This window comes from Camelus dromedarius, chromosome 17, assembly GCF_036321535.1.
Source record: "Camelus dromedarius isolate mCamDro1 chromosome 17, mCamDro1.pat, whole genome shotgun sequence".
In the NCBI taxonomy this organism is placed as follows: domain Eukaryota; kingdom Metazoa; phylum Chordata; class Mammalia; order Artiodactyla; family Camelidae; genus Camelus; species Camelus dromedarius.
Genome location: NC_087452.1, coordinates 23,359,832 through 23,384,090, shown reverse-complemented (window position 1 = coordinate 23,384,090; position 24,259 = coordinate 23,359,832). Strand labels below are relative to the sequence as shown.

Sequence of the window (24,259 nt, the reverse complement as noted above, 5' to 3'; positions counted from 1 at the left end):
ACAGGCCCTTCTCTTAGCCCTTCAAAACATAATGACAACCAGGCTGTGGTATTTTAAGCAGACTTAAGAAAGGGAATTAGAAAGCAGGAGAGGAAAATTTAATATTGGAGAATAACTATTATTATTTGTAGTGTCTGGAGATTGTGCACCTCCAGAGGGGTCTCCAAGTCCTCTGACTTTTCACCATGTTACAAGGGCCTTCCATCCCACACCTGTGATGATTATTCTGAACAGGACCTTCTTACCTACAGCATAAAGCCAGAGCTCTCCCTTACCCTGGAGCTAGTGCCCAGTGATCCTGCCCCAGCCCAGCCACACACATATGGGCCTCCATTCTTGGCCTGGGATGACTGATTCAAACAATAAGCATTTCGTGACCTTGAGGACAACAAGAAGAAAGCAAGATGACATGGCAGCTAGTGAATGGAGAAGCCAAGGGCGTATATTTGCTGATTCTGTAACTCCCGCTTCGCCTTCATCTCAAAGTGGGTCGAAGCGAATTTCTCTATTGATGTCGGATCCCATGCATTGCTCTTTGATCTCTTGGTTTGTTCCGGGATGCCGAGCAGTCGGGAGCTGATGTGGTGTTCACACTGGGGCCTGCGGAGGGGCCCAGGGGCTCCTGCCATTGGCTTCCCATCAAACTCCAAGCCGGATCTCATGTTCTCACCCCTTTTCTGCAGCCTTGATTCTCGCACTGAGGCCCCTATTTGTCTCTCAGAGACAGGGCAATTGGGTCTTGCTAAGAACAGAAAGGCCAGGAGAGGAAAAACAGCAGCTATGGAATGGAAGGAAATCCTTAAGTAACCTCAGGGGGGGGGGAAAGAAAATCTAGCTCTTTCTTAAAGAACTATCACATTCGAGTGACACTTTACAAATAATAGCTCTTACTTATTGCGATCTCATTATGTACCAGGCACTGTATGCTCTTTTGAAGGCATGATCCCATCTCATGCTTTAATCAGTCATAAAGGCAGGGATATTATCCCCCTTTTGGAAGCGGAAGGTCCAAGGGCAAGTTATAGGATCAAGATGACCCAAGAGCCACCAGGAAAGCCACAGAGGTTGGATGACTCGAGAGTCTGCATTCTCAACCTCCATCTCTGTCTTCAGTGTCCTTCCAGGTGTGTTATTTCATTGATCGCAGGGAGGCATTAGCCAAGGGGTGGGGGGAATATCAGCCCCATTTTACAGAAAGGAAATGAAACTCAGAGAGTTTACCTGACTTGCTCAGCGTTACCTAGATCTCCGGAGTTCTGGTCCAGAGTTTCCATTACACCGAGCAGAAGCGGAAAGGCTTTTACAGCACAAATTCTTCTCTGCTGGGTGTTTAAAGCCCTCAGGATCCATTTTCAAAGCCATCTCTGTGCCAAGGCTTCTGCTGAGACAGAATGTTAATAATTATAAAGGAATTGTTATTCATTATAAGAAACCTAATATCTCAATTGGGCTCCAATTTAAGAGAATAACCTTCTCCCCGTTTCCTAGTAAGACTTCTTGAGCTCCAAGAGCACTGAATCACCCTGCAGACAAAAATGGCTTTCTCTCTGTTATTTGTAATGTCCCTAAATAATTGCTTAGAAAACTGCTACTTTCAAAGGCTGCCACAGCCCCTGTCCCCACCAAAAGAAGAGTCTAATATCTTTTTTTTTTTTTTTAACATTCAGTTGTCTTTAATTCTTCAAAATTTAATTCTTCAAAATAGGAATAACAAGTCATGGGTAAGTTTAGCACTCCAAGGAGGAGACAAGCATCTCGGCTAAGGTACTATTAGAAACCGCTCTCGCTACCCCGTCTAAGAAGCTGTCATGGTGATGAGAATGGGCCATGAGGGAGGGCCTCGCAAAGATACCACCACACTTTAGTTTGTGAATTCTCTGTGAAAATTCCTCGCCATCAAGCTCAGATGGAGACGTTGCTTGGTCCTGTGATGTGAAGGGTGTTTGTGCCAATAAATTCACTTTGAATTCCACTGATCATTGTCCTTTTATTTTACTATATGACCCTCAAGGGGTCCCAAATAATATAAGAAGAACATTGGTTACTTGTGGCTATAATTGCCTCTACGTCTGGATTGCAAAGGAGGTTGCTTCCTTAAGCCAATAACCTCATTTGGGGTCTCTTTCTTACAGAAATAAAGCATCTATGTATATCATTTATATAAAAATGTAAATAGATAATAGATAAATAGAGAGAGATGGATATAGATATTTATTGTAACATTGTTATAGTGGAAAATGAAACAAGAAGCCAAGTCCACCATCAGAGGGCTGGCTGATTAAATTATGACACATTTATACCCTGAAGTACTAAATAGCTGTTAAAAAAGAGAGAGCACGTAAATCAGATCTGTACACATTGGCCTGGAGAGATGTTATGATATATGTTAAATGACAAAAAAAAAAAACAAAACAACTTTCAAAGCAGAGTGATGGATATGATCCAATTTTTGTAAAATACTATAGCCAAAACCTACTTGTGAGCATTTATGTTTTCACGTGTATGAATGAGCACAAATGCTGTGTGGAATTATACCTACTAGCCTATTCACATTGGCTTGGTTACCCAGAGGGTCTGCTTAGAGGCAAGGGCACATTATTAACCTCTGTGTGACTTGCCATAATAGATACATATTACACTCACACTTTTTTTTTTAAACCCAATAAAGTAAAACCAATAATAAAGGGGGAGAATGTGCCTTAGTGCAACAGCCGTCCTTGCACGTTACTCCTGGCCGGAGTCACCTGGGAGGCTAGCACAGGTCCTACTGATAACCTTCTGATCTTCACAACCAACAGCTTATGACTAAAAATAGTAACAAACCCCAGGAAAAGGGAGAGGATGGGCTTTTACCTGTTACAGCTCCTCTTCATGGTGGTGATTCCAATGAGACTAGCGGAATGGTCACTGTCTGACAAGGACCAAATACACAAGTCTACTATATTTCTTGCACCTTAGAAAGCATCATATAATTGTGGGAGTGTTTCTCAAACTCAGTATTCCTGGAAAAGGAACACTCTTTGAAGCATTCTGAGTGGGAGAAGAAATGCTGGTGTATTAAATTAAGCCCCTGGCAGTATCTGTTACCAAATCTGTTCTTCCCTCCCTCCCTCCTTTGTCCCTTTCCTCTTTCTCCTGTTTCCTTTTCTTCTTTCTTTTTTCCTATTTCATTTAGTTAATATATCAACCTGAGATAATAGTAAATTAACTGACTTAATTTTTTAGGTTGCAGGAAAGAAGTGGGCTATTCAGTCTTTAAATCACATTCGTCATTGATTTGTAGTAAGATTTATAGTAAAATATACCCACCACCACACACACACACAGATGGTCCCTGACTTAGATGGTTCAACTTAAAATGTTTCCACTTTACAACGGTGCGAATGCCATGTGCATTCAGTACAAACCATCCTTTGAATTGTGGTCTATTCCTGGGCTAGTAATGCTCTCGGGTGTTGCGGGCCAGGGACAGCCACTTCAGCCCCCAGTCAGCCACACAGTCACCAGGGTAAACAACCACTATTTTCTTTTCCGCTTTCAGCACAGTATTCAATAAATTACATGAGATATTCACCACTTTATTATAAGACAGGCTTTCTGTTAGATGATTTTGCCCAACTGTAGGCTAAGTGTTTGAAGCGTGTTTAAGGTAGGCTGGGCTAAGCTATGATGTTCAGTCGGTTAAGTGTATTGAGTGCACTTTCAACTTACGATATTTTCGGTGTATGATCGGTTCATCAGACGTAACCCCCTTGTAAGTCGAGGAAGATCTGTATGTTTGTGTATGTGTATGTATATATACATATACAATATATACAATCTCCCCTCCGTGTCCTGGGGTTTCACATCCTGGATACGGAGGGCTGACTGGACTATGCCATTTTAGATAAGGGGCTTGGGCATCCATGCATTTTGGTACCCAAGGGGCTTCTGGCACCATCTATATGTATGACTGTATCATATTATGATGGAGTGCACCCTCTCTGTCCCATGCATGTTACCATAAAAGTCATACAATATTCTCCATCACATTACATTTAAAATCAAAAGGAACATGCCTATCACATATTCAAGTTTACGCACTTTCCTCAGTTTATGCTCAGTTCAGCTTCCACCATAGTTTTTTTGTTTTGTCTCTCATTTCGGAGAATCCCATACATTTCAGCCAATAAGGTGCCTCTGTTGGGCAGCTGATTGTAGACACTTTTTCTAAAAACTGTTAATCACTCTGCAGGGGAAAAGAATCATGTAGATACATGATTCCAATTAGCACATAGTGGGGATTTGTTAACTAACGAGTTTATGTGAAATAATGGAATTTTCAGGAAACCGTATCCAATGTCCTGAATGCTTTCTGTGTTTTTCCCAGTCGCAAGAACTTTTTGCGTGTCTCCTCCTCTCTCTCAAGTAATTAGAGTTGTGCCAGTAATTTCTTCCTCTTTGATCTCTAAGTCGGACATCATAATAGTTTTCTAACTAATACTGAGATTGATGTATCTAAGGTTAGGGCGTACCCACCTTGTCTGTTTCTCAGGAAGTTCAGCCTTCGTCCTTATGGGAAGTGTACATTTATGCTGTATAATCATGTTTATGACTATCTGATTATCATTTCTTCAAACCAGGCACAACATTGACAGACTAAGCAATATCCCTAAGTGCCAAGACAATTAGGAGCACAAACTGGAATATTTCCCAAGTTCACGGGCAAGTGTTAAATATCCCAAGATACCAAGTACCGACAATAAAAAGACGAACTTGCTGGAGGAGTCCTCTACGGGGCAAAGAGCCTTGACTGGGAACCAAGGTCACATTTGCCTGCTTGCTTCTTCCCTCCTCTCCTGTAACCTCATCACTTGTCATAGGATGCACGTTGCTATGGTGACAGGGCAAGAAAGCATTGAATTGGGAGACCTCTGCAAACCTATTGCAAGGGGCTATAAAGGGTATTTGAAGTTAAATTTCATCTTTGCAATAATTTTGGATGTATAGAAAATTCGCAAAGATAAGTTACAGGAAGTTTCTACATACCCCTCGCCTATTTTCCCCCATTGTACATGACCTTGGTGTGGCGCCCAAAACTGAGAAACTGTGTGACGTTGGCACATTATGAACCAAGCTCCAGACTTTATTTGGATGTCACCAGTTTTCCCATTAATGTCCCTGTCGGTTCTAGGATCCAATTTAGGAATTTCCCTTGTATTTAGTTATTACCCCTCCCAAATCTTTAGTTATGCTCCCAAGGGTCCTGCATCCTGTGACAATTTCTCCAGTCTTCCTTTAGTTTAGAAAGGATTTCAATCTACTCAGAACTGTATCAAAGGTTACTCCTTTGAACTGAGCTTGAGTCATTGCATCATTGCCTTCTCCTGTGGGTTTTTTGTTTTGTTTTGTTGTTTGTTTGTTTGTTTTTGTGTCTCGTCTGAGGACAAAATGACTTGGCAAATAATGTTCCCAGTTTTGCCCTCTTCCTATTAATCCTTTGATTGCAGGAGGTCGTGACCCCCAAGAAGATGATGTCTCTGGCTGGTGACACTTCCCTTATGCTAGGTAAATAACCTTAGTTCTGTAACTTACTTTACAAATAATTTAAAACTCCAGTTCCAAAATCATCAGATAGTTTTACACCACCATGGCAGCTTGTGTGAAATAGGTTTTTTCCCCTCCCTTTCCACCTTCAGTGCTCTATGAATAGACAGTAGTTCCTTTAACAAGGTTCTTTAAACAGTCTGTTTAGTGCCACCCTACAAGTCCCACACCCCAATCTGTTGCTTTAGTTTGGGGCTATTTTAGAGCTGAAGCCCTTGCTGAAGCGGAGGGTCCATAATCAATCTTGTTGCTTGATTTTTGTCACCACCTCTCCGTCAGATCTGTTTTGCACTCCAAATTGAACATTTATTTTGGAAAGTGTTCTATTTTATCCTCTTTGCACTGAGTAAGCGTATAGACTTCGGAGGAGAGAGATCCGAACTCAAATTCCAGCTCGGCCACCCACTCTAGGACCTCAAGCGAGCTATTTACATCCTCTGAGCCTCCGTCTTCTCAGCTGTAAAATGGGGGAGCACAGCCTCTCAACTGGATTTGATTTTTCAAAGCCCTTCGTATTTTCTGAGCTGTGTTCTCTTTGCAGCTCTTGCTATCACCCCCAGGTTCGCCAGGGAGAAAATAATCTAAAAACAGAGGGAGCTGCTGCTGGCTCTCTTTCCCCTTCCATCGAATACCTGGGGGAGAAAAAGGAAGGGGTAGGGGTGAGAGGGATGCATGAGTATGAGCCAAGTGTTTGCAGAAGGCGGCTTCCTATGGGCATCTGGAAAGGGGCGGGGCTGCTGCACTGGCTGGCAGGTAGGAGGGGCGTCTGACAGCTAATTTACATATAGGGGACAGAATGGCCCGCAGGTCTGCCCTGTCTTGTAGAATCTTGCCTCACGTTTGTATCCATTGCTGTTGGGTCAGACGAAGTGTGACAAGTCTGGTCCCTATGCCTGAATTCTCTGCCTGGAGTGGGGCTCCCTTCACATCTCCGTGTCCAGGGGACCACTCCAGCCACCTTCTCTGTCCTCTGGAACCCCTGCCTTGACAAGTAATCCATAACGTTTGACTCTGGACCCTGTCGCAGATCCCACTCATCCTCCATATTTTAACTAACACACCTTTGGCCATTATTTCTAGTGGTTTATAGAGGTAAACCGAACTACATCTTCAGTCTGAAAAACGTATTCACATTTTTACATTATTGGTTTTCCATCTAACAGTCCACGTCCATGAATAGTATTGCCATAGCTCTCCTGATCGGGAGGTTGAGTCACTCCAAATTCTGCGGAACAAAGAATGAACTCCTCTGCTACCTCCAGACCTGACGCCCAGTGCTTTCTAGTTGGAAGTACTCATTTGGCTGTTTGATTCAACATATATCGAGTGGGTACTTTGCGTCAGGTACTGTGTTAAGGGCAGTGCTGGTGTGTTGATTGAAAGAAATACCTGGAAAACACCGAGCACAGGACCTGCTGTGTGTTCAGTGCTAAAATGTTTGCATTCACTCCCTGTCTCCTTTGCCTACACTCTTTGATCGGTTGTTCAGAGTGGTTACCAGTGCCCGGGGCACTGGCTTTCCAGGTTTATGGAAGGACTCCACATTGCTGAACTTCAGCTTTTTCATCCATGAAACTGGGAGTCCAACAGTGCCTACTCTGTATTAAATAAAATTAAATTAACAGATAGATGGAGAACCTTTAGCATCGTGGCTGGCAGACAAGTAAGTTTTCGAGAAATAATAGGTGTTATTCTCATTGTTATAAAATGTTCCAGGAAATGGATACTAATTATTTCTTAAGGTCTTCCTTGTAGAACAAGCCACTCGAAGAGGGTTGTGTAAAAGTTTAGCTTCCTATGAGAGTCAGTTATCAGTCTAAATTTCTATTTTCGAAATAACTGCTCCTGTCTATTCTTCTGTCACGTGTCACTGGGGATCTCAACATGGGTGCAGCTCTCTGCTCCTGAGATCCCCTAGTGGTTTAAACAGCTTACACAAAGAAGAGAGTGAACGGGTAAATATATTTTGGGGGAGGGATATTTGACTTTCTGATCAAACAGTACCTTTCTAAGACATTTCTACCTTGAGCAGAAAAAATCACCTACTCCCATTGAAAAGGAAATACCATCCTTAAAGAGAACATTATTGCTGTTTAATTGAAATATGTGATGAATGAGTTGAAGAAGTAGGAGAGAAAAAGAAATGATAGGTGGTGTTAGGAATAAATAATAAAAGATTAAATTCCAAGAAGATTAATTTAGAGGCAATTTATAGTATAGATTAGAAGAGGGGGAAAAAAAATCCCTGGAGGCATATTGTTAAGGTAATTACAGTATTTATAATATAATCTGATTTCCTTTTCTTGAAAGAGCCACTAGCCTAGTAAACTGGGGATTTAGTAAATTAATTAATATCCTGCCTTGATCCTTAAAGGATTCAGAGGGGCTTAAGACCTGCAATATTGTTCTCATTAGAAACTCTGGGTTTCACTGTAATCTAGTTTACTCATTTTTCTGTCCATCTGTCTGTCCATCCGTCCATCCATCCATCCATCCATCCTTCCCTCCATCCAACCATCCTTCCTTCCATCCATCAAACCTTCCTTCCTTCCATCCATCCAACCATCCTTCCTTCCATCCGTCCATCCATCCATCCATCCTTCCTTCCATCCAACCATCCTTCCATCCATCCATCCAACCATCCTTCCTTCCATCCATCCAACCATCCTTCCTTCCATCCATCAAACCTTCCTTCCTTCCATCCATCCAACCATCCTTCCTTCCATCCGTCCATCCATCCATCCATCCTTCCTTCCATCCAACCATCCTTCCATCCATCCATCCAACCATCCTTCCTTCCATCCATCCATCCATCCTTCCTTCCATCCAACCATCCTTCCATCCATCCATCCAACCATCCTTCCTTCCATCCATCCAACCATCCTTCCTTCCATCTGTCCCACACATGTGAACTGATGGTCTACTGCTCGCATCTGTGTTCCTTGGTTACTTATGGTGCCTCTTAGCCCTGTTGAGGACACAATCCAATTCTAGCTCACGAAAAATTCTGCATATCATTTTGTTCTTTCCTGGATTTAAGTTAAATGTGTTGCGTATTATCAAGTTTTAAACAAACTTCTTGGGCTCAGAACACTGATGTGCTTCTAACCATCTGAAAGTGGCGACCTTCTGGAGAAAAGCAGATTATCCCACAAAGAGGCTGCACATATTCAGGAGCTACATGAAATACTCGAGCGTCAGGAGGCGATCAGTCATCGTGACTAATCTTGCCAAGTAGCTAGGGTTAGATTGGCGTTAGAGTCCAATGAAATGTGATTAATCCAGACAAGATGACTAAATCTAATACCACAAGAAAATCGTTTGATTTCTCCCTTTCCCAACTAGCAAATCTTGACATTTGGAGTAACACTTTAATCAAATAAACAAAGGTTCTTTCTAGTGTAACTCACTAGGGTCGTCAAAATAAAGAGGCAACGAATAGCTTGGTGACTCTGAGTTACTACATTCAGACAAAGGAATCAGGGGAAAGGCAGACGCTGAATAAATCACTGACTTGAGGAGATACTATCACAGTGGCATCGACAGCTGTAGCGACCACTTACTGAACACTGTGTGTCAGGCACTGTGCTGAGCGCTTTATGTATATTATCTTGTTTACGCTCCAGGAAAACTCTATGCTATGGTATTTTATTTAACAGATGACACATTTGAGGTTCAGAGAGTGTGAGTCACTTGTCCAAAGTCACGCAACTGGTACATGGGTGAGTAGCAATTCAACCTGGGTTGGTTTGACCACTGAGGCTTTGCACTCCTCCCCTATGTGATCTTGCTTGTCTGCAATCTTCTTCTAGGGTTGGCAGGTGGACTTTCAAAAATTTCCTGAGAGCATCTAACTTTTATTAACTCCTAGACTGACCTGAATGACTTGCAAGTATTAACCAGAGTTCAGGGCGGGGGGTGGGGGGAGTTCAAGAGAAGTCGAGGATGGCTACAGGTGGGAGGTAAGACTTGAGCCAAGACTAGAAGGATGAGTAGGGCTTGAATGGGTGAGAGGGAGGAGGACCACACTGCTCCCAGGACCTAAGACGGGGAGTCACTGAGGCAAAGCCAAGAGCCTGAGCTAGTCAGGGTAGAAGGCTTATGTTAAATAGTAAAGGCGAAAACACCAGCTTAGCCAAAGTGAAGACTGAGCAGTGAAGGCCTTGGATGCCAGGAAGAGGACATAAATGAAGAAGGGAAAATGCAAGTATCTGTGGTAGGTTGATTGCTTTTTTTTGATGCCCATTAATATCCTCCTGGTACCCATTACCTTTGCAAGAGGACTTTGCAGAATTTCCCATTAAGAGATGGACTCAAGTTCCCTACCTCTTGAATATTCAATAGAATTCAACAGAATAAATGTCAGGAGGGGGGGTGACTGTGGCTACAGCCATTCACATGGTTAAAGACACGGAGCGTGGCTCTATAAGCAGCAGCAGGCTGTGGATCCTGTGTTCAGTCCCTGGTGCAGTGCTTGTTCCATTATAGGTGCTCGATAAATGTATCCATGGGGGAGAAGGAAGAAATCTGGAAGACGTGGGGGTGGAGATGCCGTAAAGTACCAAAGAGAAAGCAATCAAGTTCCACACTGAATGGTAAAGACAATGAAGGGGAGTGGACATTGTCTCTGCTCACCCAGGGCCCCTAGAATCTCCATTACCTGAGCCCCTCCCCGCTCTGCCGTGTGAGCCAGCACCTGCTCTCCTTGGCCTGGAGCTACCAGAGCTGCTTCAGGTAGAGAGATGCAGGAGCCTGAGGGTTTATCTCACCCCCAGGGCATCCTGTAGCCCAGGACTCACTGGTGTGGGGTATGGAAGCCCAGCTTTCTTGCCTCAGACAGACTCTGAGAGGCAATTCAGAGTCCAGACGTCTCTGGCAGGACTAGTCTGAGGCTGCGATTTTGTCTGAAATGGCACCTGTGATTCACTTTCTCCCCACCCCGTGCCCTGATTCCTCTATTCCTTCATTGGCTTCTCCTAAGAGCACCAAAGAAATCAACTGATCAGCTGCAAATGAACCCTGGTCTTGGGGTCTCCTTCTGGTGAGTCTGACCTGACAGTCAGTGGTCTTCTAGAGGTGAAAGGTGATGAGGTTTTCATCATCTCATCCCCAGAAAGTGACAGCATGGCAGGCATATGGTAAGTGGCTTGTAAAATCTTGGAAGGAAGGAAGGGAGGGAAGGAGAGAAGAAAGAAGAACGTGAGGAGGGAAGGTCTGAACGACTGTGAAGGAAAATGCTCCATGTAAGTATCAACAGAACGTACTCAGGTTCCAAATAAATATTCAGAGACATTAGCAAGATTTTTGTGGGACACAGTTGAGGCATGTGGAAACTTCTAAGGATAAGAAGAGAGAATGGTTGAAGAAAGGCAGATGTGCATGTAGGGAAGGGCTACTCACTCCATTGGAGAACTATTTATTGAGCACCTACTATGTGCCAGGTCCTGTTACAGGTGCTTGGGACCCTCCGTGAATTAAATAAGGATCCCTGCGCTCATTGGGCTTCCATTTTAGTGGGAGAAATAGACAAACAGTAAACCTGAAAATAAGAAAGTTGTATAGTAAGTAAGGAAGTTGTATGTTTGGAAGAAGAGAAGAAAATTGAGCTAGCTACGGAGGTCATGGTCAGTGGAGGATGGAGAGGCAGTTCGTAGTATTGAACAGTTCAAAGTAATTCCCAGGGAAAGATGAGAGTGAAGAAGGACCAAGATGAGCACGTGAATGAAGCGGATATCTGGGGGACAAACTTTCCAGCTGGAGATCAGCCTCAGACATGGCCCCAGGCAGGGCCGGGCCGGGCATCTTCATGGAATAATGAGGAGGCCAGTGGGGCTGGAATGGAATGAGGGAGGGAGAGCGGGGTGTGGGGACTGGAGCATCCGGGCATCGCAGGCCATGTGGATACAGTTTCACCCAGATCTAGATGGCATGGGCTTTGGAGTTGGGCAGACCTCATTCTGACTCTCAGCTTTGTTCTCCCTTAAGGCGAGTGACTTAACTTCCTTGAGCCGCTGTTTCCTCATCTGTGAAATGGGTGCAGCCATAGAACCGACTTCATGAGCTTGTTCACAAGAATACAGCGGAGCACTTAGCAGGAAAGAAAGCTCAGTAACTTTTTAAATGTTGAATCTTTTCCTTCATTGACGTATATTTGATTTACAATATTCTGCTAGTTTCAGGCGTACAGCAAAGAGAGTCAGCATTTTGGCAGATTATATTCCATTATAGGGTATTACAAGATACTGGGTATAATTCCCTGTGCTATACAGTGTATCCTTGTTTCTTATCTATTTTTTTAATCTTTATTTTTTGAGGGTTTTTTTTGGGGGGGGAGTTAATTAGGTTTTTAATTAATTAATTAATTAACTGGAAGTACTGGGGATTGAACCCAGGACCTCGTGCATGCTAAGCACGCACTCTACCACTGAGCTACAACTTCTTCCACTATTTTACATATAGTAATTTGCACCTGTTAATCCCATACTCCTAATTTGTCCCTCCCCGATTCCCGGTCCCCTTGGGTAACTAACCACACGTTTGTTTTCTATGTCTGTGAATCTCTTTCCATTTTGCATGTACATTCATTTGTCTAACTTTTTTAGATTCTACGTATAAGTGATATCATACAGTATTTGTCTTTCTCTGCCTTATTTCACTGAGCATAGTATTCTCTAATTCTGTCCATGTCATTGCGAATGGCAATATTTCGTTCTTTTTTAATGCTGAGTAACATTCCATTGTACATAAAATCTTACGTAAGGTAACATGCTTTTACTTTTATGTAATGAAACATGCGGGATTTCTGCGCAGTCAATGTCAAGGCTTGCTGTCTCCCTCCCCTGCTCTGGAAGTGAGTCTGTAGGAAGAGGCAACAAGTTACACATGGGCTCTTGACAGCTTCCCTGTGTAAAGGAGGACTTAGCAAAGAATTCAGGGTGGGTGGTCCCTCTGTCCATGTACGTGGGGATTACGTGGCAAACGCTGAGGAGATCATTAACCCAGCTGCCAGAAGGGATGGAAGCAGATATAAGCCTTTTTCTTCACTAAGGAGAGGCAGATGGACCCTGCTTCCCGCTGAGCTTTAATTCTTCCTGGTCTGGGAGTCCTTTGGGCTCCTTCCTCTCATCCTGCTGCCCACAGCTTCATTTCAGGGAAACGTCCCAGTTCAGTGAACCGCAGACATTGGTCCTCGGAAGTCCAGCTTTTGCGCCTCTCCATCTGCCAGCGTTTATAGGAAAAAGATCTATTGAACCAAATTATGGATAACCTTTTCAACGGATGTTAACTACAAGCACGGCTCCTAAGAAAGGGAAGAAAAGAGCTTTCATAGTGTAGGATGTGAAGGCAAGGAGGTCAGGTGCAGGACGTGGCAGTTTCTGTCTCAGCGCTCCCCCTCATCCTTGCTGGGAGGTGATCAAATGTTCAGATGGATGAATTCTTTGTATAACAATAATCACAGCTAACGTTCACAAAGCCATTGTTATACCCCAAGCGCAGTTATAGATGCTTTATGTTTGTTAATTTTTCATGCTCTTCAAACAACATCACGAGTATATGCTACGATTATCTCCATTAGATCAACTGTGGGCAGGAAGCTGAAGCAGCTCACAAAATTCAAACAGCTAGTAGGTAATGGAAGGGCTATTTGAGTCCAGGGAACTTGGTGGCAATTGAATGTTGTTTAGCCACTGTCCTGCTGTTGTGGTTCACAAGCTTTTGCCTTGTTTTCCATCTTATTAGTACACTGACTGCGAGATGTTGTGGGCATTGCTCTGATCTTTGATTTATTGTCTTTGAACTCCAGAAAAGGTTTAACAGTACCATCTAATACTAATCTGCTAATAAACTAGTTTAATTGGATGATATGAATGCTGTGCAGTCTTCTGAAACAAGGACAGTAAAACGTTACAACGAGCCTAGCAATGACTTGCTAAACACATATTGCTTGGGAGCCACAAAAAATTCCATCAGGAATCCCATGCAAGATTGCTTTTTTGGCTCAAATTGCTTCAAATCATATTCAGAGGGCAAGTGATGGTCCTTTCCAAATACCACAGCATTTGGCCCATTGGCACCTCACAATACAGGACAATCCAAATCTTAGTGGGTTGACTCATGGGCGATCAGTTCTATAATAATTGCTCTTGGTTTCCAGCTATTTCGATGAGTCTGGTGCACTCCCACAAGTTTCTTAACAAGTAGCAATTTATAGGGCTGATATTTTGTTGGGAGAAGGGCTGTTACTTCCAGGAGCTCTCTGGGAGCTCCAAAATTGGTCATTATCGCCAGACATTGAATCACAACTTGGTTTGTTAACTCTCCGATTTTCCCAGTAACTCCATCCAAGAGAGGCTGCGTTTTGGGTGTGGAAAGAACATGAGGCTGGAAGCAGGAACCTCAGATTTCGCCCAAGCTTTGCCTTTGCGCAGATTCGTTCTTTTCAGTGGGTCTCAGGTTCATCTTCCATAAATCAAGGCTTTGACAAGTCACAGGTCTCACAAACTTCCTGTCAGTCATGCCGTGAAAATGCACTGTGCGTTTCTGGGAGTCAGTTTTCTCCTAGACAAAGGACCACATAGAGAACGAAACATCCATCCTTTCTGGCCCTCATGGCGCTCACATTCTGTCGCAAGACAGTATTTCCCCAGAATGGTCCAGTGATGTTTCTGGCCCTGCAGAGTCTTCCACAAAGAGAACTCTGTCCCTCTTCTGTCCATGATGGAGCCTAATTCTCCTTTTATACCTGGGTGGGCTCATGACTGCCCCCACCATATACTGTGTCAGAAGTGGTGCTATGTGACTTCCAGGCCAGGTCACGTCACCTGGCACTCTCCCCACCCCGTCACCCTTGCCCCCCAGACCCAGACACTTCCTTAGTGAGGAAGCCCAAAGTGACACAGGTGTGGCAATCATGTGACAACGAGACCCACGTGGCCTGTAATGTGATAAGCACCGACGAATTATTGGCGCCCACTACCTTAGCATCAAGTAAGCAGAAAGATGTTATTTTTAGCAAGAAAATTAAAATTTCAGACACAATACAGTCCTTTTCATTTTACACCAATCTTGCATCTCAGCGACATGAGCAACAAGAATCAGAGAGGTTAATTAACTTGTCCAAGGTCACACAGGTGGCAAGAACACAATTTTGGTGCAAACCTCCATCTTCTTGGTGCCAAAGGCCCTTCCTACCACACCATGGGATTAGATGCCCATGAGGAGGCCTCTCCTTTATCTTATGGGTATAAGATTTCTATGCCTTCTTTTATAAGTTTACATTTTCTTTAAATACCTAGGAATCTGCTAAAAGTGATATTTCAACTATCGCCCCCAATCACCCCACCGGACAGGCAGCCATGGACTAAATAAATGAGTGGTGTTCGTAAACAGAAAAGTTGAACAGCGTGTTATTTAGGAACTGACAAAGAATAGATATTTAATATTCCTCCATTCACATATGGCATGGAAATGATATAAATGCATAGCGTTCCATGCACTTCAAGGCAAGCAAGGATTTCAGAGACACTGCCAACCTTTCAACAGAATCTGGCTCTAATTAAAGGCATCTTCTGTAGGTGTATTCCCTGTGCAGCTTGCAAGCAGGCACTCAGTCTATCGGGGCTGAGTAACTGGCATTTTCCTTCTCTGCTCCCTCTCTGCGTATTTGGACTTCGTTTATCATCATTTCTGGTGATGGGCAATAGATGACCCGGGAGGCGAAGAAGGGGTGGGGGTGGGCATGCCACTAACCACACCAAGAAAACATGTGAGGGTTGAAGGGTTAGACCATTAAGCACCTGCTGGTCGCCTCGCCGGGGACTTCTTAATCTTCCGTGTGCAGCTAGTGCAGAACTGAAACCGGCAGTCAGAGAAGACAGATCACCTCTCGAGAAGTTTTTCTTTTTTTTGTAAATCTGAATTGTGTGGCTTGACTGTTGATCAGATTAAGTATATATAATAGTCGTTTCCACTTCATTTGGGGTTGTATGGAAATGGTCTCCTGCTGCAAGGCTGATTGACTGCTGTTGGAATGTAATTTGAAAAAGAAATGAAAAGGGAAAGAGAGACGCGGCCAGAATTTGGGCTACTTTTGTGGTCACTGGGGCCGGGGATCTTACCATCCTGGCTGTCTGTCTCTGCCCTTCACTGGCCACATCGAGGGATGTCAAGCACTAAGAATGGAGGATGATGACCACGCACAAGTCCCTGCTGTCACTTACTAGAAAGGTGACCAGGACTGTTTCCCTCATCTCTTGGAGACTCAGTGTCGACATCTGCAGATGTAGAGTGGTGGTGAGAATTCACATTCACGATCGCCACAACCAGTGGATTATCTACCCGGCTCTTTTGTGGCACACCGAGGCAACAAATAAATAATAATAATTTGTTGTTATTATTATTATTCAGCTGACAGGTCCTTTTAGTAAATGCGTCTATCTCCTTTCCTCTTCTTGCACAATAAGTATTTACTTAGCATCACCATTGCCCAAGTAGTGTGTCTTAGGTAGTAACAAGGAGCTGAACCTCCTCCAGCTTGCTCAAGAAAAAGGGGAATGTATTGCCAATAGAAACACATAGACAAAATAGGTAATCTCACAGACATCTAAGAATCAGAAAGAATAGTCTGGTCACACAGGGACAAGCAGCGGAAATTTGGAATACAAAATTACTCTCCGTCCATCAGTGACTTGGCTGGGTTTCACGTCTCTCCACCTCTTGGGGACTCTCACACACTGCTCATCACCCTCTTGGCTTGTTGCTTCAGTTTGCCGATGGCGGAAGGTGGGCACCAGCTACCAGACTGGAGGTGCTTCTGACTGCAGCCCGCAATTCCATGTACATGCGGGCTGTGTCTCATAACACCTGTTCTCGGGATGGGATGCTTGGCTCAGCTTCAGTCTACACATTGGTTCCTCTTGGGTCAGATGTTCACCCTGGTCTGAACTAGGGGTTACGGAACACAGTGAACAACCCCTGCCAAAGTCAGCAGGAGGGAATGGGTTCTTGAGAAGATGGTGTACATGAGGCAAAGAGACAAACTGACCCAGCCTCTGCATAGAACAATGGCCTTCAAAGATTCTGGACTGTGACTCTGTGAAAAGCACATTTTCCACCATGACCCATCTGAAACATTCACACTCCAAATACTCATTAAAGCAACACTTCAGAGTGACGGTGGTTGATATACACTGATTATTTCTTAATCTTTTTTTTTTTCCTGCTTAATTCTTTAAAAGTGCTGGTCGTGACCAATTAAATTAACTTCACAACCCACTAAAAAGCTGTGACTCACAGAAAAAAGCTGACACAGATCATTGCAACAGACTTCTAACTGAACTTCTCTTTTTACAGACCCTGGTCAGACTAACCTTCTTTGAAGTCCAGATCCTATGAAACCATCAGTTTTCCCGGTGCTGATGGAACAGATTAACCCTAAATACCTTCTCAGTGGTGGCCTCTGACCTCTGCTCTCTGCCCCCAGCATCCCTTTTCATCTTTATTTGCTTGACACAAAATCTATACTAAATTGGCTCTATATTTTCCTGTCTCCCTTTCCCTCCTGCTTGGAGCACCCGCTCATGTCTGACATCTTCCAAATCTTGCTTATTCTTTAAGGCTCAACTCCAATTCCACCTCCTGCATCATCTTCCTTTAGTTTCTCAACCAGATGGGGCTCCTGCTTCCTTCGAAATCACTTCCTTTGTAGTTCCACTGGAATAACTTTCACTGTCTAATCAATACTGGAACGATATTATATAAAGCCTGGGTACTGACCTTCTTGCCCTACTTAGGATCGCTAGATACGAGAAGGGGAAGCAGGCATCTAGTTAAATTTGAGTTTCAGATAAACAATAAATAATCTTTCAGTGTATCTAAGTATTGCATGGGATTTACTTATGTGACATTAAAATCTAACTAGGCGTCCTGTATTTTATCTGGCAACCCAAGCTCCACTGGACTGTTGCTTCTTGAAATTAGGTACTATGTCTGAGTTGCTTCTTATCTGCTTTTCAGGAAAGAAACTGGCCTGCAAACCCCTCATTAAGAATACGTATGTGTATATATATGCAAGACTGGGACGTTGTGCTGTACACCAGACATTGACACATTGTAACTGACTATACTTCAATTAAAAAAAAAAAACCTATAATGAAAAAGAACATGAAAAGGAATATATGTATGTATATGTATGACTGAAACCCTGTGCTGTACACCAGAAATTGACACAACATTGTAAACTGACTATACTCCAATAAAAAATGTTTAAATAAATAATTTTTTAAAACGTTAAAAAGAGTAAATTATCCTTGGGTATCCTTGCTGTCTTCCTGGATGCTACTAAAAAAAAAAAAATCGTCTTGTGTATTGAGCCAGAAAGCTTCAAATTTGACACCTTGTAAGGGAGCAGGACCCTGCGGGGCCTTCCAGGGTCAGAGCCCTCCCCCATATCCTCTGCGGTAGCTCCTCTCTGAAGTACCCAGATAATAGCATCTCATGTATATTTTCTGAGTTATTCAGATGCTAAAAAGCACCACCAAAGGGAAGAAATTAACGACTTGAGGATGGAGAGCATATAGCCCTGAGACCTTCTGGTGCCTAGGGGTTGATAGCGTTGACCGCTCTGTTACCTCCACATCAGCCAATCAGAGAACCGTGCACAAGCTGATCACACACCCTGGGACCCGCCCCCCACCCCCTTGGCCTTTAGGTATGCTTTGCTGAAACCCTTCAGGGAGTTCGGGGTTTTCTTGGACATGAGCCACCCCCATCCTCCTTGCTCCGCTCTGCAGTAAACCTTTCTCTGCTCCAAACTCTGATGTTTCGGTTTGTTCGGCCTCGTTGTGGTGCATCAGGCACATGAACTTGCCTTCAGTAACAACCAAATTACCCCAAAAGGAGGAAAGAAGGACCTATGATGGGAAATAGGTTCATGGCAAGCACGCGCGCACACACACGATTCCTCTTACAGTCTATAATAGCTGTTTTTCATGTCTTAAATTGCTCACCGAGGAATAAAACGATGCTCAGAAAAATTAAAAAGGCCCCTTTTACCTTGTAGCTTTGCATAACTCCCACACACACTTGCTTATCTCTGGGGAGATTCCAGCTGAAGAAGTACCAAGTAGGTTGGTTTGTGTCACACTCGATCGAGGGAACAGCTTGGGGGCGGCTCTGGAAGAAGATGGGGCTGGAGGAAGTCCCAGCCACAGAGCGGTGCCTCTGAGTGGGAGGCAGGAAGTGCCGAGCGCAGTGTTTCCCAAGCCTGATCCATCAGGACATTCACCTGTGTATCTAACAAATGCCTTCAGCTGTACTTACCATTAGGCAACTTGGAGACGCACGGCCATGGGAGTAAAAAACACAGGCTTTGCAAATAGAAAACGGATGGTTGTCTCGACTCTGCTGCTTCCTAGCTAGCTGTGTGGTCACGGCCGGTTATTTCACGATTCAGAACCCCAATTTCTTGTAAAATATTTATTAGAATAGGTTTTTTTTTTTTTCCCCTTCGAAAACCACTGCTAAGAGAAGCCCAGATTCCCATGGATTTTCCATGGATCTGCTTGTCCTAGGACAGTGGTTCTCAAAATGTGGGGCTCCAATCGGCATTCTCAGTATCACCGGGAAACTTTGTTAGAAGCACAAATTCTCAGGCTCACCCCAGATTTACTGATAGAAACTCCGGAGGCGGGGCTCAGAGATTTGATTGGGTTCCGCGAGCCCCCCAGGTGATTCTGATGCACTGCAGTTTGAGAACCGCTGCTCTGTGGCCTTCTGATTTAGCTGATTCTAATCTGAATTATCGTGTGCAAATTCTTGCTGTTTCCCGCATCTTTGAGGGATCTATTGAATGTACTAATTCGCGATTTTTAAATTAAAGGCCATCTTTTTTAGTCTCAGCATCCGTTTGAAATCAAATCTCTTTACCGACTGGAACAAGGCAGTGGGATATTTGAAACAGTCTTTTGAGTCATTTTGTCATGTATTCATTTATGTGAATACCTTATACCTCGAGGTGATCCAGGAACGGTGCTGGGTGCGGGAACAAAGAGGCGAAAAAATGAGAATCAAAGAGAAAAACATACCTGGTCTGGTCCTCACAGATCTTACAGACTAGTGGGGCAGAGAGACATTCATCAGAAATTCACAGACAAATGTAAACTTTCAGCCAAGACAAGAGCTAAGATGGAGAGACTTGAGGTGTGGAGAGTGGCTGTAATAAAAGGGAAAACCCATTAAGGGAGGAACTCACAGTCATTTCCCTGAAGAAGTGTCACTTGACTGCGGAAAGTAGGTGAGGAAATGTCATTCCACGGAGAGGTAGCAGCTTGTGCTAACCCCCCCCCCCCCCGGCAGAGGGGTGTGTGGCTGGAGCCAAGAAAGTAGGGGGGGCATATGGTTTGAGATCTGAATGAATAGGTAAGTCATGGCCAGAGCATGTTAGCTAAAAAAGCCAAGTTTAGAAGCTCTGCATTTTCCTAAAGAGCAGTGGGAAACAGTATTCTCTGCTCCTAATTAAATTCACGCTTTGAGTGCCTCCTGTGTAAACGCTTCGTACCTCTAAGCTGAGTCAGTGGTCCTTAACCGAGGGTGATTTTTGCCCCCTTAGGAACATTTGGAAATGTCTGCTGGAGATATTTTTTGGTTGTCACAAGTTTTTGGGGGGTTGGCGAGGAGTTGAAGCGACATCTGCTGTGTAGAGTCTGGGAGGTAGTTAAACACCCTAAAATGCACCGGACTGTCCCTCGAACAGAGTTATCCAGCCCAAAGCATCAATGTGCTGGAGCTGAGAAACCCTGGACTAAGTAGATAAAGATGCGTAGGTGTCTGTGTTTTGAAAACCTAAAAAATATTTTTCCTCCAAAGAGAATACCACTGTGCTATTAAAAACAAAACAAAACTAAAACCCTTACTGGATCTCAGTGGTTCTTGTCTAAAATACATAAATACCCTGGCTCAGAAAGAGAATTTGGTCTCAATGAAACACACACACGTACACACACAGTGGCTGGACGTCGAAGCCGTCACACTTGTCGGTTCTGTAACTGATACACAGGTATTCAGCGCAGATGTGTTAAGACGTGTGACTGCTTCTGCAGGGAATTTCTTCCTTGAAAACACAGGCACGTAAGTACATTAAAAGGTGCTCTGAAGTTTGAGAGAAAGAGGAAAAGAAGCCTCCTAGGCATTTCCCTGATCGAAGAATTGCAGCTGATAGAAATCGAGTATTAACTATTTGCTGGCAGGGGAAGGAGAGGGATTTTGAACATAACTGCACATTTAAGGCGGTTTCGGTGCAGCCTGAAAGCCGTCACCAGACTGTGTTTCCGGCGGACAGGAGACAGCCCATTCGCCACAGGAGGCGTTTGCTGAGGCGGGCGAGCCAGGCTGTCTCATTTAACTCTTCACTCTGCATCAGACAGATCGCCAAATGCCCAGTGACCACGACCGCAGCGGTCTCCTGATGCCGCTGTGTTCTGTTTCAGTTCATTTGGCAGCGAGATTCCTGGCTGTGTTTGTCCTCCTTTCCCTCCGATGGCTCAGCGGACCCACCCAGCCATAATGACCCTTGACCAGGCTACAGACGTCTGCCAGCTTCCTCTGAACCTGGCACCGGGCCCTCCCAGAGAGAGAGAGAGCTGGGAGCGCCAGAAGGAAGAGGACAGAGCAGCCACTGCAGCAAGGACTAAAAACAGCCCCAGACACGTGTCTGCTGTTGGCTTTGGGCGTCTGGCCGCGTGGCTGATGCTAATATGCGGCAGCTGCCGTGGCCCCTGATGACGCCACAGCTGAAGCTGCCACGAAGTAGCTCAGACACTGGACCCATGGTTATTTCTTCCTTTCCTCTCTTGTGGAGAACATTTCAGTGTTCACCACAGAGTAAAGGCAGTGCGAGTTCCAAGGCAGGAGAGATCCTGCCATAATCTGGGAAGTCTTCTTGGAGGAGGGGAACTTACCACATCTTCAGGGCAGGTGGAACCTGAATTGGCTTTTCCCATTGTCCCCTTTTATCATCAAGGATCCGAGTTAGAAGAGGAAGACCTGAGTGTCCTTGTCAACTATGCCTCCATTGCTTTCCCGAGTCCATTTCCCCAGCCTCCTTTTGGAAAGAAGACCTCTCTCCAGACTATCCCTAGGGTCAGATACTTTATTTGGATCTTGCTGAGGGCATTGCCATGTCAACTGGGGAAACCACTCCATTCTTGGCTTTTAATTGTTTGTTTACAGGCTTGAAAAATACCCATGTCTTATCAGGGATTAGAAATAGCCCAGTCACTTTGCCCTGTTCCACGTTCTGAATGGTCCCTCCACTAATAACTCCTAATCTAAGCGGGGGTTAAGAGTACAAGCTGTCTGTGCCTCAGTTTCTTCGTCTCTGAAATGGGACGATACTTCAAAATGGGGGCTGAATTCATAAAGTTATGATTTAGCAGTTCACAGGATTGTGTGCACAAGGCATTTAACATAGTGCCAAGCTCACAGAAGGAGCTGACACATACCTGTTGTGTTATTAATACACAGAGACTTCAAGCAAAACCAGGACTAAGCACATCTGTTACCGAGTCCAAATTTGTTCAGCTCGCTGCGTGACAGGCCAAAAAAATTGGGAGATGAGGTGTTGGGGCAAGGAATAATGACTTTATTTGGAAAGCCAGAAGACTGAGAAGATAGGGGACTAATATCCTAGAGAATCATCTTTCCCAAGTCAGAATCCAGGCTTCTTTTATACTAAAGAGGGGAAGGGGTGTGGTATATTGTTGCCAACTTCTTGATGTGGAGCCTTTTGTTCTTGTAGCTGTCCACACAGGTCAGGTCATGGTGTTCCTGTAAACCTCCAATGAGACAAATGTGATTCTCTTTTCTAGAACTTTTTATCTCTATATGAATGGAAAACTGTTATACCCTTAAAGGTCAGAGCGTTGAGAATGGGCTCTCCTGTATATTTCAGGCTACAGGCAACATTCTTTTACAAAAGGTGCACAACCAGCATGACTGAGCACGGCAAACAGAGCACAGGGTTAGAGCCAAAGGAACAGATCTAATGTGGATTCAGATTAGTTCTTCCCTGTTAACACAGCTTTTCCCACCACTGCAACTGATGAAGAGGTAGCCTTAGCCTAGGATGATTTTTATACTGTGTCCTGGCTCCACCACTTCCCCAAAACACACACACACACACACACACACACACACACACACGCGCTACCAGAGATGCTTGGATGAGGAGTGAGCGTAGCAGCCAATCCATGGTCTTCTCAGCTCTGCAAGAGAGGGGCTGGCAAAAGAGCCCACAAACAGACAAACAAAACTTCTGTCCAAGTAAAGATGAGCTCAGGCAGTCAGACTCTAGCTCCAGGACCTTGAACAGGGAAGCATGGAGCCCACCAGGCTGTAACTGTCCCGGGTGAAGAGGAAAGCCATGTAGAGGAGCCTGGGTCACGATGAAACTGACTACGTAGAAGAACCTACAAGTGCTCAGAAGTCACAGGAAAGCAGAAGCCACGAGTAAGAGAAGCGATGAGGTAGAGAGACAGGCGGCAGTGAGAGGAGAAAGCAAAGATACAAAAGATGGGACAAAGAGGAGGCAAGTCAGGTCGCCTTCTGGATGGAGCTTTGGTGGGACAATTAGCACAGGTCCGCTGTCAAGGTCTCTTGAGATGCTCTGGCTTCCCCTCTTGTCTTTCTGAGGCCCATCCATACCTGGGTTTCTGTTTGAGACCCCTGTCTCCCTGACTGACCATAAACTTTCTTTGCATAAATTGGTCTGAGTCTCTTCCTTACGGGCAAAGAGCGAAAGTCAACACCAATCTCGAGGTACGACTTTATATATGCTGTAGTTTTGACTGTCGTTTTGTCTTCTTTGCTTTATTCTTGGTTCATTTCTTGTTCATTGCCTACATTTTTCAAAAAGATGGGCCTTGTTATTTGTTCTTGCTTTGTGCGAGCTCTGACAGTAACTGGGCAGGCTTTTACAATCCTTGGGTACTCAGGCTCATCGAGAATTAGGCACCTACTATTCAACGCCCTAGAAAGGGCAGTGACATTTTAGAAGCAAGCAACTGTCATCATATTTTATTTGTACCCTTATAATTCACAGAGGTTGAAGTTCAGCATTTGAGTCATATTTCTGAGTTTCTGAGGTTATTATTTTTTTCTTTTTTCTTCTTCCTTCTGAGGTAGGTTACAACATGGTGTAGGAGAAAAAGTTTAGGCTTTGGAGTTCAGGAGGCCACAGCCAAAATCTTGACGACTTCAGATCACTAAAATGCTTTGAATTTGCTACTCCCAGGGTTGTCATGAGAATTAAATTAGTAAACTTATGGAAATACTCTCGCAGGTAGTAAACACTTGGTAAATCCTGGTTCCTCCCCCCGTTCCTACGGGATCAGGACACTTGGGGTTGCAAGGAACAGAAAGCAATTGAGCATACTGGGAAACACATTGTACAGACACATGGGCAAACCCAAAGAACTCAAAGGAAGAGATGCAGCCGGGCTCAAGAGGGATTTGAACAACTGAAAAGCCAAAAAGACAATGGGTAGTATTTGATTGACATAATGTCTATAATAGTTAAACATATAATACAGAAACACCATTTATAAAGATTAGGAAGCCATTCACAAAGTTCTATAATAAAGAAAAGTCACTTTATTTTAAGAGGGAACGCTAAGAG

The 24,259-nt window shown here is 44.2% G+C and overlaps 1 long non-coding RNA gene across 2 annotated transcripts in view; it reads right to left on the bottom strand.

Annotated features, from left to right (window-relative positions):
• Positions 1–631: 631 nt before the first annotated feature.
• The window catches only part of LOC116158368 (uncharacterized), a 258,698-nt gene continuing 235,070 nt past the window's right edge, over positions 632–24,259 (bottom strand). The window contains exon 6 of one of the 2 annotated variants that reach the window (XR_004142676.2): positions 632–1,378. This is a non-coding gene — a long non-coding RNA (uncharacterized LOC116158368). The remainder of the gene's footprint in view (positions 1,379–24,259) is intronic. The other variant, XR_004142678.2, reaches the window with a different exon arrangement.